Source organism: Cryptomeria japonica, chromosome 3, assembly GCF_030272615.1.
Source record: "Cryptomeria japonica chromosome 3, Sugi_1.0, whole genome shotgun sequence".
In the NCBI taxonomy this organism is placed as follows: Eukaryota; Viridiplantae; Streptophyta; class Pinopsida; order Cupressales; family Cupressaceae; genus Cryptomeria; species Cryptomeria japonica.
In genome coordinates, this window is record NC_081407.1 from 587,384,501 (window position 1) to 587,403,619 (window position 19,119).

General features: G+C 39.5%; 1 protein-coding gene across 3 annotated transcripts in view; it reads left to right on the plus strand.

Annotated features, from left to right (window-relative positions):
* The window catches only part of LOC131042646 (DEAD-box ATP-dependent RNA helicase 38), a 40,901-nt gene continuing 21,782 nt past the window's right edge, over nt 1-19,119 (plus strand). Inside the window, exon 1 of one of the 3 annotated variants that reach the window (XM_057975965.2) lies at nt 1-368. The gene's annotated coding sequence lies outside the window, so the exon portion shown is untranslated. The remainder of the gene's footprint in view (nt 369-19,119) is intronic. The other 2 variants (XR_009372057.1, XM_057975964.2) reach the window with 2 other exon arrangements.

Here is a 19,119-nt window from a genome sequence, read left to right on the forward strand (position 1 = left end):
TAAAAAAACTAACTTTTTTCTTCCCATGGGCTATATTTTTTCCAGCTCCCGCGTGGAAAACAATTTCCAGTGAGATGAAAATATTCCTCGCCTCACGACTTAAAACAAAATCGTAACTCGCAAGCAAATTTATTGTTTAAAAGGCTGCAAAATTCTTGTCTCGAACTCTATAATCCTTTAACTGGGAAACCCCGATAATTCCAGATCTACTTTTTGTTCGTGAATAGATTGAAGCAGCAGCCATTCGGAGATTATTTTTGTTTAGTCTCATTTAAAAATATAGGGTTTCGTAATAATTTTCCTCAAACTATGTCCATTTTTCCTCATCGGCATCGTTGACAGCAGGACACAATTTGTTCAGTCTTGAGGTAAGCCACTTGCCATGGTTTCAGTGAGGTTTTCTATGTACGCGGTCGGATCAATTTTTGTTACGTTTTACTTTGTTTTAAAACAATTCTGTGTTGTTATCTGTTGAATGAAGGCATTGTTATTGTGGTTTTATTTATGGTTGTTTTCATATATGATATTATTCTAAAATTAGTGTTAGATTCCTATTTGTTTCTTCACGTAGAGATATTTTGAACTGTGAAATGATTTTTTGTTTATTCTGTTTCGCTTGTTCTTGAGATTATTTTCGTCTCATTTTTCCCGAGTTCATATTAAATGGGTACTAGCTACTGCTGATGCTGATGCTGTAAATGCAATGGTTGCCAGAGTTATCTTCAGATATACTGATTAGTAGAGATCGGACCATCTTTGCTAGTAATTAAAATCCATTAAAAAAATTCCAATATTAACAACTACTTAAAAACTATTTAAGAGTTCCTTACTCAGCGTTATTCAAATCCTTCCTTCAGTCATTGAAACATCAAACAAACACGGCAAAAGTGGTCGCTTGATTATAAAGCAACAAAAACAACGAGGGGCATAAGTTAAAAAAAAATTAGCAGTCAGGGGATGCAATCTTTTCCCCCTCGACACAAGCAGCTTATGAAGAAAGGCGAACTGATAGTAGCAATTTTCAAGGGTAAATATTTGTAGCAGTTGTCGAAAAATTTCTTCACAATTATATATTTTCTTCTGTTTGCTTGATCGACAAGATTTTTTATCTTAGGAAAAAACTCGGGTGTGCTTCCTTTTTGGTACATTTTACCGAAAAGTTTCATCATCAGCTCCTTTTCTTTCATTTTTCCGATGATTATCTGAGCAGCTTTCTCGGAGGGGTTCTTTTTGTTTTTTCACATAAATTTCAATTCAAGGATTGCCTTCTGTTCTCTTTTTATACTATTTGGTCACTCGACAACGTGGTTGGAGGCGTGGATTGCCACTACTTGTCAAAACTTTTAAAACTGTAGACAGTCTGCAGCTTGTTGATATTTGCGGGGCTAAACTTCCTGGAAATCTTGGGGTGGGGATAGAATATTGGCTGAAGAAGGGTTATTGTGAAGGTAATCGACTAACCAAAGTGGGCTTACGCTTGGAAATACAACTGAACAACATCGTGGCATCATACAGAGGGTTCATCTTAGGGTTTTAAGAATTGCTGCAAGAGCGAGTTTGGGAACGTAGACCTCATTTAAGCGTATTGCAATTATTATTTAACTCTAGATTGTAGTCTCCACAAATGTTGCATATTGAAGTGGGGCATGTTGAGGCCTATTGGGTAGATTTAAGTTTGGTTTCTATGGTAGGATTATTGATCCTAATTTTACTCCTTAGATATTTTGTGGACTTCATTTTATTTTTACAAGGGGAAAAACACTACTTACAAAATCATTAAATTATTTATTGCAATAATAAAGCAATTAAGTAATAATTAACCAAGATAAATGAGGAGGGACTGATAATTGAAATTACCTTGGAATTTGATGATGTAATTTTAGGGTTTGATTTGATGATTGTTTTGGAAGCCATAAAGTCATTTTGTGTTGCTTTGGTTTAGATCTGCGAGTATGGAAATGATTTGAATTTTTAAGAAATGAACTGTTGGAGTTTTCTCAAGCAATAATTAGCCTAGATAAATGAGGAGGGATTGATAATTGAAATTGCCTTGTAATCTGATGATGGAATTTTATGGTTTGATTTGATGATTGTTTTGGAAGGCATAAAGTGATTTTCTGTTGCTTTGGTTTAGATCTGTGAGTGTGGAAATGATTTGAAATTTTAGAAAATGGACTGTTGGAGTTATATCACCTTTATTTCAATCTTTGTAAGAGAAAGTAGTGTTTTGGAACACCTTTGGGAATTAAATTGCGAGGCTCAGGTTCTTCTCAATTAGACCTGTAGTTGGAGTGATTCAATGATAATGAATCAAGATGAAGGACAACAAGTAGGTGTTCAACAATGATGTGTGCCAATGCAATGCTACTATAATGCTCTAATAAATGCTCTATGGCAATGGTCTTAGATTTCCCCATAGACCCTTTTAAATGAATGAATGGATGCTCTTAAATACAACAACATACCCTCAAAACAACCTAAACATGTGCTAGGTCAGGTCATGAGTGCTGGTGAAATTTTCAATAATGACTTTGAATTTTGAATTTTATAGGTTTAGGGTTCAGATGTGTGATTGTGGAAGTGAGTTGGGGTCAAGTTTGCTCTTGTGGAATTGATCCAAGATGGCAAATGAGAGATCTAGGTATCAAGAACAAAACTTTTTGGGATGAATGATAGTGGGATCAGATATGGTATTGGCATGAGTTGAATTCGTGCAACCATATGCCACTTGTAGATTTGTTTATGCATTAAGGACACTTTAATTAAAGTGGACCCAAAACATAAGGGAAAAGGGCACAAGTTTGCACTTTCTACCATTACATGTGTCCCCAATTTGATGTGTGTGTGAACTACTAAGCGCATGTCAAATTAAAACAAGCAATTAATATATAAATTAAGTGTTTTTCCAAAATGTAGATCATTGTTAATTCCTTTTTCAATGAATCCATTGGAAAGCTATAAAACAAAAAAAATTGCTATGACACAATCCCATTCTCTTAGTGTGCCCAGTTAGACACCCCAAGGGTAGTTTTCCCTTTCGCTATGAAATTATGTGGACATCTTACCTTGAGTTTAGGGATTGCATCATCAAATGGTGGAACACTCTAGTTACGGGTACACCTATGTTTTTGGTGGCTCAAAAATTGGACTTGATTCGACATAATTTGAGGGGGTGGAATAAAAACACTTTTGGAAATATTTTTGTCAGGAAAAAGGAACTCAACAACAAATTGTCTGCAATCCAGGGATTGCCTAAGGAGATCTCCTAGAAGCCACTCATAGGGAAGAGGAAGCTCTTAGAAGGGAATGGAAGGAAAATCTCAAATGGGAGGTAATCTTTTGGAAACAGAAATCGAGAGTGCAATGGTTGAAGGAAGGGGATAGAAACTCGACTTTCTTTCATAGATTGGCTAGTAGACACAGAAGGAGAAATTTGATTACATGTTTGATGATTGATTAGAACCAGGAAATTAAAGATGATGATCTTCTTGGGGCTATGGCCTCAGATTACTTCCATTGTCTGTTGACAACAGATACAAAAATACTTTTTCTGATGACACTCTACTCCAATTCCTCCTTGCTTCCTTGAATGATGAAGATAATGCTGTCATAATGGCCCCAGTTATGAATGATGAGGTGAGGAATGCGGTCTTTTCTATGGGGGCTTACAAAGCCCTAGGCCCAAATGCCTTTCCCTCGTCCTTTTTCCAAGACTTCTGGGACATTGTTGGTCATGATGTTATCATGGCTACTAAGGATTTTTTCAGAACATGCAGACTACTAAAGAGGTTGAATAACACTTACATTGCCTTGATTCCAAAAGTCTAGGAATCCACTCGTCTCAAGGACTTTAGAGTGATTAGTCTGTGCAACACAGTCTACGAAATCTTTTCAAAAGTCCTTGTCAACAGGATTAAGCCTTTCCTTGACAATCTCATTAGTCGTAGCCATAAAGGTTTTGTTCCAGGAAGACAAATCCTGGATGCTGTTATCACTACTCATGAGGTCATTCACACTATGGATAAATGTCGCCAGCCATGTATGGTTTTGAAGCTTGATATTTCCAAGGCTTATGATAGAGTCAATTGGGACTTCTTGTTCAATGTCCTTAGGAAGCTTGGGGTTGGTGTTAGACTGCTTAATCTTATTAGGGAATGCATCCCTATTGTCAATTATTCTGTTCTTGTCAATGGTATCCCTAAAGAAACTTTTGGAGCTTCTGGGGGTATTCGTCAAGGTGATCCTCTGTCCCCCTACCTCTTTGTTATTTTGGTGGAAGTTATTGGAAGAAATTTCAGTCCCCTTGTGAATAATAGAACTTTACTTGGGATCAAACCTGCTTCCTCTGACCCCCCTATTGTTTTATAGCAGTTTGTTGATGACACTATTCTCTTTGGGGCGGCTTCGGTCGTGGAAGCCAGGGGGTGGAAAACCTTCCTCAATTAGTATGTAGAGATGTTTGGCCAACACATCAATTAGATAAGAGCAATATTTATTTTTTCCATACTATTGATAGACTCCAAAATAAGATTAAGGGAATTTTGGGATGTCAGATTGTGTCCCTCCAAAGTACTTATCTTAGATTACCCCTCACAGTTAAGGAAGTTTCTAACTCCTTTTGGAACTCTATCCTTGAAAGAATGTAGAAGAAACTTGCAGGATGGAAATGCAGACTTCTCAGTTATGTGGGCAAACTTCAGCTATTGGCTTCCTCCCTGTAAGGAATACCTGTGTATTTTCTCTCCTTATTCAAGATCTCGGCTTCTATGGCGGAGAAATTGGACAGAATCCAAAGGAGCTTTCTTTGGACTGGCATGGAAGAAAAGAAGAGGTTGGCTTTGGTCAGTTGGGGCAAAGTTTGCCACTCGAGAGCTAAAGGTGGACTGGGATTAAGGAAAATATCATAGTTTAACAAAGCTGTCATGGCTAAAACGGGATGGGAGTTGGTTATCAAAAATGCTGATTGGTGCCACATTATGAGTGCCAAATATCTCGGCCAGGACAAATTATATAAAGTTTTAAATCTAGATGGTGTCCCTCGGGGCTCCAAAATTTGGAACAACATTCTCAAATGCAGAGATATCATCTCTCTTGGCCTGAAGTGGCTTATTGGCAATGGGAGAAACATTCGCTTCTGGGAAGATAACTGGTTGGGGGATAAACCGTTGGCTTCTATCCCTTCTCTCAGAAGACTACACCCGGATGTGCTATTGCTTCTTGGTCCTTGGGTTTGTGATTATCTCACCTCCAACAATTGGAAGCATATTCCCATTTGCTGCCTTGATCAGCCTCAGTTACTGCTAATTGGTGGACTTTGGTTTGGAATCCTCACCTCATTCCTAAAGTCAATTTCTTCTAGTGGACTTGCCCTCCATAACAAAATCCTCACTCAAGATAATCTTACCAAAAAAGGTTTTCAGCTCTCTAACAGGTGTGTCATGTGTAAAATGGATGAAGAAAATGCCCCTCACTTATTGCTGCATTGTGCCTTTGCCAGAGTCCTGTGGGGGATGGTTTAGCAGAAGTTTAATCTCTTTTAGACTATGAACGAAGATTTGACCCACTTGATCAATGAATGGGGAGGTTCGACAACTAACCCCCTCATTCGTCAATTATGGAAACAAATCCCATTGCATTTGGGTTGGTGTATCTTGAAGGAACGAAATAGCAGGATCTTTAGTGGTGTGGAAGTCCCTGTGGAGGTGGTTTTCAAGTCCTTCAAGCTTCTTTTGGAAAATCTCTTGGTAATGGTTTTTAAACCCCTCCCCAACCCTCCTTCAATCTGTGATACTAAGGTGGCTATGCAATGGGATCTTTCCTGCTCCTTTGCTGGCTTTGATAATACTAAGCGTCTGTTAAGAATGAATACCAAATGGCAACTGCCCTCCCCCCTTACTTCAATCTGAATTTTGATGGTGCTGTAAGACATTCCCAAGATTTGGCCACTGTTGGTGGAATCTTAAGGTCACACCTTGGCGAGTATGTGGAGGCTTTTTCCGGTAACTTGAATGGTTGTACCAGTAATTAGGTTGAAGGCATGGCCCTGGTGTGGGATCTTTGAATTGCCCTCTATATTGGCATTCGTGCCATTGTCATTGAGGGTGATTCCAAACTTGTCATCGATGCTGTTAAAGGGCTGAATCGGATCAATTGGACTATTGATGGCATCATCATAGACATCCTCATACTTATTTTGGGGTTTGTCTCTTTTGAAATTCGCCATGTTTGCAAAGAGGGAAATAAGGTTGCCGATGCTCTTGCGGCAATTGGTCTCCTTGTTGAGGGATTGAGATGTTGGCGAAGGATGAACTCCTTACCTAATGATGTCCGGTTACTCCTAGAAGGAGATTACTGCAATTGGAGACCCCATGGATAACCAATTCTTCATTCATACCTGCCTTTTTCAGTAGGGTTGCAGGTGCTCCTTGGGGCAGGAATTTTTGAATTTGAAATGGCCCAGCTTGGTGCTGTATGAGGAAGGGGGCTACATGATGTGGACTTCCAAATGGATTGAAGTTTGTGGCGACCGCCTCATCATCATGACTTGGTATTGCCTTTTTCTGTTTCCATTGATGATGTAGTTTGACTGCATTGGAACTCATGTGACACCTATGAGGGATTGTGTGCTCATGAAAAGAAATGACCCTGCTTGGACATGTGGATATATGAATAATGATGATTTCTTAAGCCACGAAAACAAGACGGCGATATCAAAGCTTATTGCCCTCGTGCAAGGTAGAATTTACCTTTGGTAGGCGCCATGCAGTCCGAAGATTAATTGGACTAATTATGCCCCTACTGGCTTGTATGATTTCAAAAATCAATACATTTATGTTTAGGTTAAAATCATTTTAATAAGGTAGTGTTTCTTTTTGGCTCTCCCTGTTGCTAAAGAATTAATGTCGATCTCTAGTAGCACCTCAGCTGGTAATTTCTGCGACTCGGCCATGGGAGGAGACAAAGTGCGTTTTGAACCCAACAAGCTTGATGATTTTAAGGACTTGGTTGTTTGGCACTACCGTGTGGATGGGGGAGTGGCAGAGTTTTTGGAAAACCTTAGGGGAATGATGAACAACTCTCAATTCAGTTTGCCACGTCTTGGAATAATCGAAGGGTTGTTATCAGGGGTATCTCTTTTGAAGTTCTTGAGGAGGTCATTGCTCAAGCCACTGGCCTTCCCCTGGAAGGCAGGAGATGGAAGCGGTCTAGCCATGTTGCCCACAGTGACAACCTTAACAAATTCTTCAAGGGGAAGGAGGCCCCTGTCAAGTTGTAGGGTGGCTTTGCTAGAGAGGAGCTTCAACACCTGTGGAATCTGGTATGTTTAATGATTATGAAATATTTTACCCCTGAGGGTTGTCATAAAGTTTACTACTACTATCACATGTTTGTTGAATCATTTCAAACACCATGATCTTATTTGCCTTCTTTTTTACCTGCTACATTCCCTGGAAAGCTTCATTAACGAGGCCCTAGACCCCAAAAATGAGGACAAAAGCCCAATCCCGCTTCACCAGGGTTTGATTTATAGGCTTTATGCTTACCACTCGGCTTATGCGCTCTGTGCAACATTATGTTGATTCAGCCCCCTTTGCAGGCTTCTCACCCCATGTTTGCCTTTGTGAGTGGTTTTGCCCCCTCTAGATTTTTCCAACTTTCCATTGAAGCCTTTGCTTCTACGCCCCTCCCTTCTTCTTTTGTGACCATTGCAAAGTTGAGCCCCCCTACCTTTTCCTCCCATGTTGTTGTCAAAGAGCGGAAAACCATTTGTCTTAGGGTAAGGGTAAATCTGCTGGAAAAAGGAAAAAAAATCATAATTGATAACTCCAGCTCTGAGGATTCGGACGAATATGACCCTAATGTGGAAATTGAGGGAAGGAGAAGGTCATGACGACTTGCCTCTCGGGGTGTTGGAGGGAAAAAAGAGGAGAAGCAATCTGTTACTGAAATGGAAGAGGGAACTGAAGGAGGTGATGGGGATGGTGGAAACTTAAATGTGTTTGAGGAAAAGGATGTGGACGCACGGGATATTGGTGCTGGCAATGAAGGTGATGTTTGCCCTTTGTTGGGCCCTCAAGATATGACTAAAGGGAATGTGGACCCTGCTGATTATTGGAGGAAGTGGCCCTGGAGGAAATTTTGTAGAAGGTGGACCCTTTCATTGCAACGACTTCTGATTTTGGTGACAAGGGGGGTGAGGAGAAAGAAGGGGATGATCTGAAAAGAGGGATGTTATGGAAAAGATTGACAAAGCAAAGAAAGGTGTTAAGAAAAAAGGAGTCAAGAAAAAAGCAAAAAGGTGCTGTTACTTTGCTGAAATGGATCAGCAACATGTGAAATTGGAAGAGATTGCTGAGCCGTCGGACCATCTCAAAGATGGTGAATTACAGGCCCTAAAGCATGAGGTTCAGGAGCTGAGGAGTTGCCTAGATAGCCACGAGATGAATGTTGAATTGTAGGTCTTGAAGAAAGAGATAAAGGATATGAAGAGTAGATGGGATGTAAGTGATAAACAACTAGTTAGCATCAACAAATTTTGCATCAAAGTTATTCACAGCTCAGCTACAACTTTATGCTTGCTGCAGGACAAGGCTGCGGATGAGGATGCGGACAAACGGACTTGCAAGGAACTCTACAAGTTCCCTACTAAAGGTTGGGACAATGTCCTTGGTCTGGCTGGGCTTTGTAAGCCAGCTCCCTAGTTTTAGGCTTAGTTTTGGTCTGGCTGGGCTTCGGAAGCCAGCTCCCAAGTTTGAGGCTTAGTTTAGTTTTTAATGTTTTTTTTGGTTCTCTTTAGCTCTCTGGACTTATGGGGTGCTCCCCCTGTTGCTTTATTTCTAGACTGCTGTTAAATTGTCTCTCATTTTGATCTTGCTGTTAATCTTCTATTGATAGCCTTTTGGCTATGTTAAGGGCCAGTGCCCTCGTTAACGCTGCTTTTATAATAAAAAACATCTGCTAAATATCTGTATAATTACAACTTGTTTTGAAAAAGATCTCTCTTTTTTTGTTATGAATAACATCGGTCACATATATGTATAACTACAACTCGTTTTGAAAAAGAACTATCCTCAAACATAGTAAAAGCAAAGAAGAGAAGGGTAAGAGATTTCTCCTGATCCAGAAAGTGGTAAAACTCTAACTAAGCATTGATGTAAAAGGACTCTAATCAAGTGGATGATATATTTAAAGATCTTCTAAACATTGGAATGACTATGAGAATATTACTGCAAAACAGAACTTACAAAAGGATTTGTTAGTGAGATATGCCTCCTTCCAATTGGTTGCATACAAATAATGCAAGGAACTGGAGGAGAGGAGTGAAATATATAATCAAGATAAGGCATGTAAACATGGTAAAGAATAACATCATATGATAAGCATGCAAGAATATAGGCAAGATGTTATCATGAAAGCACATGTAATAAGAAAAAGGCAAGATGCTCCCCAATGTAAGCACAAGTAAGAATATAATAGTTATGAGCATGACAAGGAGTATAAATATGGAATTGTAAGATATAAGCATGATTGTCATACCCCCACCAATGATGAGATCACAACCTTTACAAGATGAGATTGCAGTCTTTAAAGATCAGATTGTGGCATTTATATCAATTAAAGATTTGGGTGACAATATCAGAAGTGGTTAGAAATTAAATGAATGAAGGGCCGACTCAGATTAATTGGCCGACTAAGATTAATTAAGCAGCAAATCCATGAAGGATCAAAATCGAATGATGAAGAAAATAAGCAGAAAAAGAATAAAAATTAGAACTGGAAATTAATATTATCAGCAACGCTACTTAAGAGATAAAGCTGATAAATAAGTAGAATTATAGGTCTAAATATGTGTTTATGCAAAAACTAAGTTGCTGATTTGGGTACGGGTACAGATTGGGGTATGTAAGAACGCCAATTTTTTTCCCCCTTGGACATACACACACACATATACATATATACATACACTACATATATATGCACACACATATATATGCACGCGCACACACACACACACACACACACACACACACACACACACACACACCACACACACACACACACACACACACACAACATATTTTACTAGATATTTTCTAAATATATAAAAAAAAATCTAAATAAACTTTATATTGTTAAAGACTAAAAGATTTTAAAAAAATACTATGTTCATAACCCGCTACCAATGATTTCCAGCAATTTCATAAACTTTATATTGTTATCAATTTTTGGTGATTTCGTAAATTTTTTACCAATGATTTAGGTGATTTTGGGCAATTAGAATGGGATTTCCAGCAATTTCGGCGACTTCCAATGATCTCCTTGTGTTCTGAATTTGGTGTGAACCAGGCTTGAACCCAACCTTGCACCCAGAGGCTAAGCCATGATTCCAGTATCAGAGTGCAAAAAGATATTTGCAGAAATTGTTGATCGTGCAAGTAATCCAAATGCATTTTTCATTATAAACATATAATGGAAAATTCCCAGTGTTCCACGGCCGTCGGGGACGGGGGGACGCGTCTCCGAGACGGGGGGACCAAGGGTCTAAATTTGGGGACGGCAGGGGGGTGGCGGGGTGGTGGTGCTCATATACTTATACATATACATATAGTACTTGAAAAACTAGTTTTGAAAAGATGTATAACAGTATAACAGTATAAGAATTAGATTTCAAATGAAACTATAGGAAATACCAAGATTACTTAGATTAGTAATACGTAAATAATTGCTAAAAGTTAATAAAATTTGACAAATGAAATTGTCAAATTGGAGATTTCTCATTTCTATCATATGAATATCGAAAAAGGAAAACGAAAATACGAATATCTGATGCCATTGCAAAGTCTATAATAATAAAGATGATTACATGATTCTTCATTACAATGAGTAGCCAAATACAAATACATGTAGCAATAGCATTACAAAAGAGACTAGAGTCAAATACAAAATGACAAAACTGAAAACTCAAAATGTAGCTAATGGAGGCCTCTAATCATCTGCGAACTCCTCCTCACTGGAACTGCTGGACTCCTGAGGATCAAGGTCCCTCAAGCTCACACCAACTAGCCCTGCATCTGAAGTGGTAGGATCATCCTCATCAATTTGTGAAGGCTCCTCTGGCTCTACATCCCATCGTGCCGCTGGACTCTCCTTGTACACAAGTGTCTTGCGGTCCATGAGACGCAAAGCATTGTGTATAGCCACAAGCTTCTCAATCTCTTAGAGGTAAGTCTGTTCCTCTTAAGAGAGTGGATGAAGCTATATGTAGACCAGTTCCTCTTAGCAGCTGAAGAACTGGAAACCTGGGATAGTAGACAGATGGCTAGAGTGGTGGTCAAAGATTTCGAGCCATGACAATTCCACCATAAAAGTGGGTCCTCCTGTGCCATGCTGTCTATATCCATCTTTGCCGCATCTGAATAACCTCTAAGAGTGGCAAATCTTCCCCACTCAGTGCGCATTGTGCTGACATCTCTGGAATCAAACATCTTCTCTATGCACCTAAAGAAACCCGCCTTCACCTCATCATCCTGAATCAGTGTCAGTCTACCCGATCTAGCCTTGTACCACTTAGGATTCAAGGCAAAGGCAGCCATATGCAAAGGAGTGTTCAACTTGTCCCATCTACGTTGAATGATAGGCTGGATTTGCTCATTGTAGAATGCTATAGAGGGGTCCTTCACTCGCACAGCAGCCCTCATCTGGTCAAGCATAGAGTCAATGCACTCATACACCTCTCCAAGGTTAGGTGCATCCCCATCCCCATATCTGATCACCTGGAATACTGGAGAAATGATAGAGACAATGTATTTCGCATCAGTCCAAAACACATCACTCTTCACTATCTCCTTCACCCTTCTCCCCTGCTCTGTCTTGGCCTCAGCCCACCTATTCCACTCATTAGTCATAACCATGAGTTGCAATGCCTCTTGCAACTCAATCATTCTCTCCAAGAGAATGAAATAGGATGCATATCTAGTCTCAATTGGTTTCAAAAACTCCTTCTTCGCAAAGGTCCTGAAGAGTGCATATGAAGTGTGGTGGTTGCAGATAAACATCTGCACATCTCTCGCATCGGTGACCACTCCTCTAATCTAGTCTATCTTCCCCATGTCCTTGAGTGCATTGTTCATGGCATGCACACAACATGGGGTCCACCAAATGTGTCTATAGGCTGCCTCAATGAGTCTCTCTGCTGCTCTACACACATGGGCTGCATCTGTCACTACTTGGACCACATTTTGTGGCCCAACCTCCTCAATAGCCTCCCTGAGGACCTGAAATTGGAAATCAGCATCTTTACGATGCCCTGTACAATCAACTGCTCTAAGGAAGTATGGGCCCTCTGCACATGTGACCATGATGTTGATGAGTGGACGATGGCTAATGTCCGTCCACCCATCCATAACTATGCTGCACCCTGATGCCACCCAACATGCCTTCATCTTCTCCATCAAAATATTGATCTTGGAATAGCATTTATCCAAGATCGAGGTCCTCATTTTCGTCTCCCCTGGTGGCACATAAGATGGTCCTCCCTTGGCCACCATAGCCATCATCTCCCTATAATAAGGAGACTGTGTAACATGAAATGGAATGCCATTGGCAAAGAAGAACTTGCCAATGGATTCATCTATCTCATCTCTCAGTTGCACATTAAACATATCAGCAATGGGGTTGCTCTGTGGTGTCTGCAACTTACATTTCCCAGCCTTGGCGGCAAAAGTGGAAGTGGATGGAGATCCAAACATCATTCTTCCCGTTTGCGAAGCATGAGAAGTATGTGGCACATTCTGGTTGCCCTGAAGTGCTGCCCTAGCAAACAAAGTAGTAGGCATTGAAATATTTGTGTCATCAAGAACCCCCCAAAGCCTGTTAAACTCAATTCTGTACTATATATTTTTGGCTTCCTCCAAAAACTTACAATGTTTCACGCCTTTTCCTCTCCAAAACAGAAAGTGTGCATTCACCCTACTAATGCTACCGAACCATTTTGTGTCACAAATATTGCACTTCCACTTCCTTGTTCCCCCACTTGAATGTGATGCAGTGCCTTGTACTGATATTCGTGAAGCAAACTGTTTTAGAGGAGACTTAGTATCAAAATGATCCCTAGCATATGGTGCCAACAACTCTGAAGAGCAACCTGTACTAGCTGGTGCACTTGCCATAGAACTAGATTGGGCTCCAGGATTAGCCTCATGGTCACCCCCCTCATTTTCAGGTTCATATTCTGAATCATTCTCACTATGAGAATGGGTTTCCATGTCATCTTCACTCATGCCTTGGGAGCTCATTGTGAAATTGACACTGCATTTCACAAAATAAAATAAAAATAAAATCAGCCTCGTTTAACAATATATTTTTAAATTTTTTTCCTATTCATCTCAAAATGAGATTTGATGTTGAATCTTGAATCATTTTGCCCTCAAGATTCAACATCAAATCTCATTTTGAGTCTTGAGATGAATAGGGAAAAAAAATCCAAAAATGACATAGAACAATGAAAATCAGAAAATCAAACAAAAAAAAACAAGAAAAAGTTGAAAAACCCTACCTTGTGCTTGAAAAATCTCTCCAAAATGTAGAAGAGTCTTCTTCTTCCTCTTCTTCTTGCTTCTTCTAGCTCCTATCACGCTTGCAATCAGCTTTTCTCACCCCTTCAATCAGTCTTCTTCAAGTTTTTCCTCCTCTTTAGCTTGCTGGAAAAAAAAATCAGTTTACCAAAATGAGAGTTAAATCTAAAAGAAACATGCTTTTGTGTTGTTTTGGGGGGTTGGGTGGGGCCCACGTCCAATTAGGGTTACCCCTTAATCCCCCCAAAAGGCACATGTTTTTTAAAATATGGCTTTTTCGGTTTGTTTAGGCGTGGGAACGCGGGAGATGCCCAGACGTCTCCGAGGAGATGTCTCCACGTCTCCCTAGGAGACGCGGAGACGTCTCCACGTCCCGGCGGTGATTGGGTGGCCGTGGCGGGGGACGTCGCGTCCTCGTCCCCCTGTCCCCAAGATGTCCCTAACAGGGGGATGCGCCCAAAAAGGGGGGGGACGCGTCCCTGTGGAACACTGAAAATTCCTATTGTAATGTCCCCTACTAGGAGGCTGCCAGTTCATCGATAATTAACATATATCATTAAATGTTATTAAGCCTTAAAGCGTTTCAGATTAGAGAACAATTGATTCTTCACAGTACAATCAATAACCAATTATATTTAGGGTTTATCCTTATTACTTCACTGATCCTAATGGAGGAGGGGGAATTACTGCACCGGGGCATTTGGAAACCAATCTACAAGCAGGTTCCCTCAAGGTTTTAGTAACACTTATCCATACCCCATCTTGGGACTTACCTATCTTGTGAGGAATTACTCCGTCTCTCCCTACACAAAGTAACCTATCCTCACGAAGACATTAGCAAAAGATCAAGGGCTAGACGAAGACATGGAAGGAAAAGTTGTGACTCCCTCAACAATGAGATATGAAGAGAACCTCATTTGAGAGGGGGATAATTGGGAAATGAGAAGTGCACATCTGATTTAAATAAGAAGTGCAGACTTGATTATGAAAGGTTATGTCCCTTTCAAAGGGCAGAAATAGTGAAGAGTTGAACTGAAAAAGATGCTAAGGGTGAAAGGGTGTGTCCCTTGCCAAAGGGCCTGCATGATGAAGAGGTGTGACCTCTCCCTCACATTGAGATATATAAAGGAAAGGAATTAAAGCATAACATCACGATGGATTGGATCAGATCAGAACTGTTACTAAGTTATAGGCAGTAGCATCTTGGTTCTTGGTGTCATACTTAATTTCATATATGTTCATAATACATAGAGGAAATTATAAAGTCTGCCAACAAGGAATATACATAGAAACTGCCAGGAAGGAAAAGAGAGGAGGGAATAAACACGGAGCATTGATCTGAGTCTGCCAATAAGGTAAGAAAGGAGTACGGGAAGAATCTTCAGGTCTGCCAGAATAGGAAAATAGGAGCAGGCAGCAACAGGTATGTAGAAGACCATTTTTTGTTAGAATATTAAAGTATAGCAGTCAACAAATTATAATTATATTAAATCTTATTGATATATCATTAATGGTAATTGTTGTGTATAGTGTTAATCAAATAGAGGGCATTAATATGATATTAATTTGAGAGACAAATTAGATAAATAATATTAAAATGATAATAGTGTCAGACTGGACGTATAAATATATATCTGCACATTCATTCTGGAATACATAATACAATTAAATTCAGGCTGCACAAAATATTTTAATGCTGTAACTCCATATGATGCGAATAATATAAGGAATAATAAATTCAGTATAATGGAATAATGGCAATAAATGGTTAATACTGATACAAAGATAGTAACATAAAATATTGATGATAACACAATACAAGGCACTAATGTAATATAATGGAATGTGACAATTATATCAGATATAATGGATTATCATAATGTGATGAATTGAATAAATATAATAAATGATTAACTGTAAATGAGGGACTCTCTTAAGTACTCTACTCCATAGTGGATGCCTAACACCTGCCACATGGAGCCAAGAGGGGTGAAGCATCTGCTCTTGGGCTTAAGAGAGAAGGTGGTTGTGATGAGGGGGAACGGTGATAGAACACCTCATTGGGTACGCCACTCCATGATGGATGCCTAACACCTGCCATATGGTGCCAAGGGGGATATGGTATTCTGCCCTTGGCCCTAGGAGGGATGGTTTCTTGGACACCCTATCCAACTAATGGACTAAAGGAATTGATTAGTAACTGACTTACAAACTGACTTTATATAATAATAATCTGATCTCATCTAGGAAATATAATAATTTGATCATATTCAACAAATATAATTCTAATAGTCATTAATATAGCAGATTTGATATCATTTAATATAATTCATATTTCAGTTTAAGTATTATTTTATATATCTTCTCTAATTTTGTTGGAGGAAAACAATATACAAAGGTATGCGTATAAAACCCAATTACTTATTTATAGATTTGGCCAAATTTGGGTTAAATTAAAGCGTAACTAATTAGGGGACATTACAAGTGTTGCAAGGTGTGAGCCCTTGGTCTCCTTGTGTTGTGCAGCGCGGCGCTCGGGTTTGTGACATGGCTTAACCGCCTCCTGTGGATTCTATAAGGCTAATGGTTGTATCAGGCATTAATAGGTCGATCTTTTGGTGCAACGACAACCGCACTTGTAACAAGTGGTATCAAAGCTTGGTCATAGGTTCAAACCCCTCGCTTGTGCTGGGGGGGGGGATTGTTGCAAGCTGTGCGCCCTTGGTCTCCTTGTGTTGTGCAGTGCGGCGCTCAGGTTTGTGACATGGCTTAACCGCTTCCTGTGGATTCAATAAGTCTAGTGGTTGTATTGGGCATTAATAGGTCGATCTTTTGGTGCAACGGCAACCACACTTGTAACAACAAGTTCCCATACTGGAGCTCAAGGAGAATCACCCAAGGTGCCTTGAGTCTATCCCTCTCCAACAAGCTCAAGAGCACCAAGGACCTCATCAACTTGGCCTCTTGGCCCACACTCGGAGTTGGCGTACCTGCTGGAGCCTAGTGCTCTTGCTTCCTTGTATTCTCCCTCCATAATTGGATGGTGAGATCAAAAGGTATTACAGACTCCATCATATAATTTACTTACTCGTCATATGAACAGTTAGTGATAGAAAGGCTTTATTAAACCATCATACATATTGCAGTCTATATTAATACTACTATAAAATTCTACATAAGAACATTATCAGGCTTCATATATTAAGCATGCATATTCAGCTCATCCCCATGCATACCACTAAGAACAAAGATCTTACTGCTTGTAACTGAATAGCAGTTCTGTTCTGATCTGATCCATGGTGATGTCACTGGATGCTTTTGAATTTTTTCCTTTATATCTCTCAATGTGAGGGAGAGGTCACACCTATTCATCATGTATGCCCTTTGGCAAGAGACATGCCCTTTCCACCATTAGCACCCTTTGAAAGAGTGCAACTCTTCATTATATGTGCCCTTTGAAATGGACACAACCTTTCATGATAAGATGTGCACTTATTTAAATCAGATCTGCACTTCTGATTCCCAAATTATCCCCCTCTCAAATGAGGTTCTCTTCTCCCTTTTATATCCCATGTTGGAGGGAGTCACAACTTTTCCTTTCATGTCTTTTGACCATTCATTAACTTAAATTTAATTTCTAATTATATTTAATAATATTATTTTATATTATAATTAAAATTTTATTTTTATTCTTTTGTATTTTAATATTATTATTATTATTGATCATTAAATTCTATTTCAAAGTGGGGACATTATACAAAAACAATTGGAAATGGATAGGTAACCATCTCAAATGCAAGGGTGTGTGATGTGGAGGGTTGTGTGCAATAGAATCTTTATTAGTACGTATATCATATTCTTTCTTCTTAAGTTGACCAGATTTCTTAAATAGTATCCAAGGTAGAGGTGGGAATAGTAGTGCTCTGAAGCACAAGGGAAACGATGGATGAAGTTTAAAGAGGATGAGGAATAAAGGGTAATGTCATGGTAGTGGAAGGAGGAGCCACGCTAAAAGGAAGACTGGTCATAGGGTGAGGAGGAGTGGTATGTGGAACATAAGTGTGGTGGATGTGCAAGTAGCTACATGGGTGAAAGGATGAGAGGTAAGTAAAATGCTATTGGAGAGAAAGGTGCTGGTAATTGGTAGCCCCTAGAGGTAGGAATGACAAAGGAATGTTTCACACTAGTATTATCAACATGGATAGTAGATGCCATTGAAGTGGTAATTGTGGGGAAAGAAAGAAGGATTGGAAGAGGATGAAGGTTTACTGAGTTTATTAGAGGGCAGACCATTGGAAGAAGTTATGAGAGCGTTAGCACTATGAAGAACATATGTACCATGAGGAGCACTTGCCAATGCCTTAGCTAAAACAATGGCTAGTTGTTGAGGAGATTCAATCTGAGTAAGTGCATCAGTGGGTAATTGTCTTGATTTTGCTTAGCTACATATGCATCATGATCCTCAAAGTTGTTTTCAACATTAGCACCATTAGGAGCAACATTAAGAAAATTATAATCAGCAGATTTAGCCTTTTTAAGGCAATTGCTGGGATTCACTTTACTTGGTCTTTTGATATCTAAATCTTTGTAAGGATTGGACTGTGGTGCTTCGGACCTTTTGGGAATTTGGTGAATTGTGAGGGTCCTCCTTGGTCAAACCCCTAGTTGGATGGATTCAAGGGCAATTAACTGAGATTGAGGACAAGAAGCAAGTGTGCGATTGACCTAGGATGATGTGTGTTGATGTAATGCTTTGATACTGCTTCTAGAATGCTCTCATAAATGGTCTATGGCAGTGCTCGTAGATTTCATCACACCCTTTTGAATGAATGAGTGAATGTCCTTAAATTCAACACCATAACATGCACTCAAATCAACACAAATGTGTGCTAGGCTGGCTCGCAAGGGCTTGTGTAATGGTTGTCAATGACTAAATTTGACTTCTAATTTTAAAAAGTTTAGGGTTTAGATCCATGATAGTGGAAGTGACTTGGGTTAAGTCTACACTCGCAGTTTGGATCTAGGGTGGTGAATGGAAGATCTCAGGGTTAGGGTCAAAATTTTTGGGGAGGAGTGATGATGGGACTGGGATATGGTGATGCCACAGCAAAGTTCACAAACGAATATGCCACTTGTATAATTGCTATTTGTTAAGGACTATAATGAAAACAGGTCCAAACTATAAGGAAAAAGGGCATGGTTATGCACGTTTCAATGTTTCAAGTCTTTCACCACATTAAAAAAAACACAAAATTTTGATTCATAGTTCACATACTTGGACATGGCAACTTAAAAAATGTTTAAATTTCTTAAAAAATATAAATTTAATGCAAACATATAGCTATAAAATGTATGAAAAGAGTTTAGTGGGGTTTGTGGGTAGCAGCCCTAGTTGGGTTGAGGGCCAATCTTCTCATGGGAGTTTTGGGACTGAACCCCCAGCAGGGTCAAGGGGCAGCAACCCCAAGCACAAATTAAGGCTTTTGAGACCACACAGACCTTCATGGTGCATGCCATTTTATAAATTTTAGAAAGGCAAAAAGTT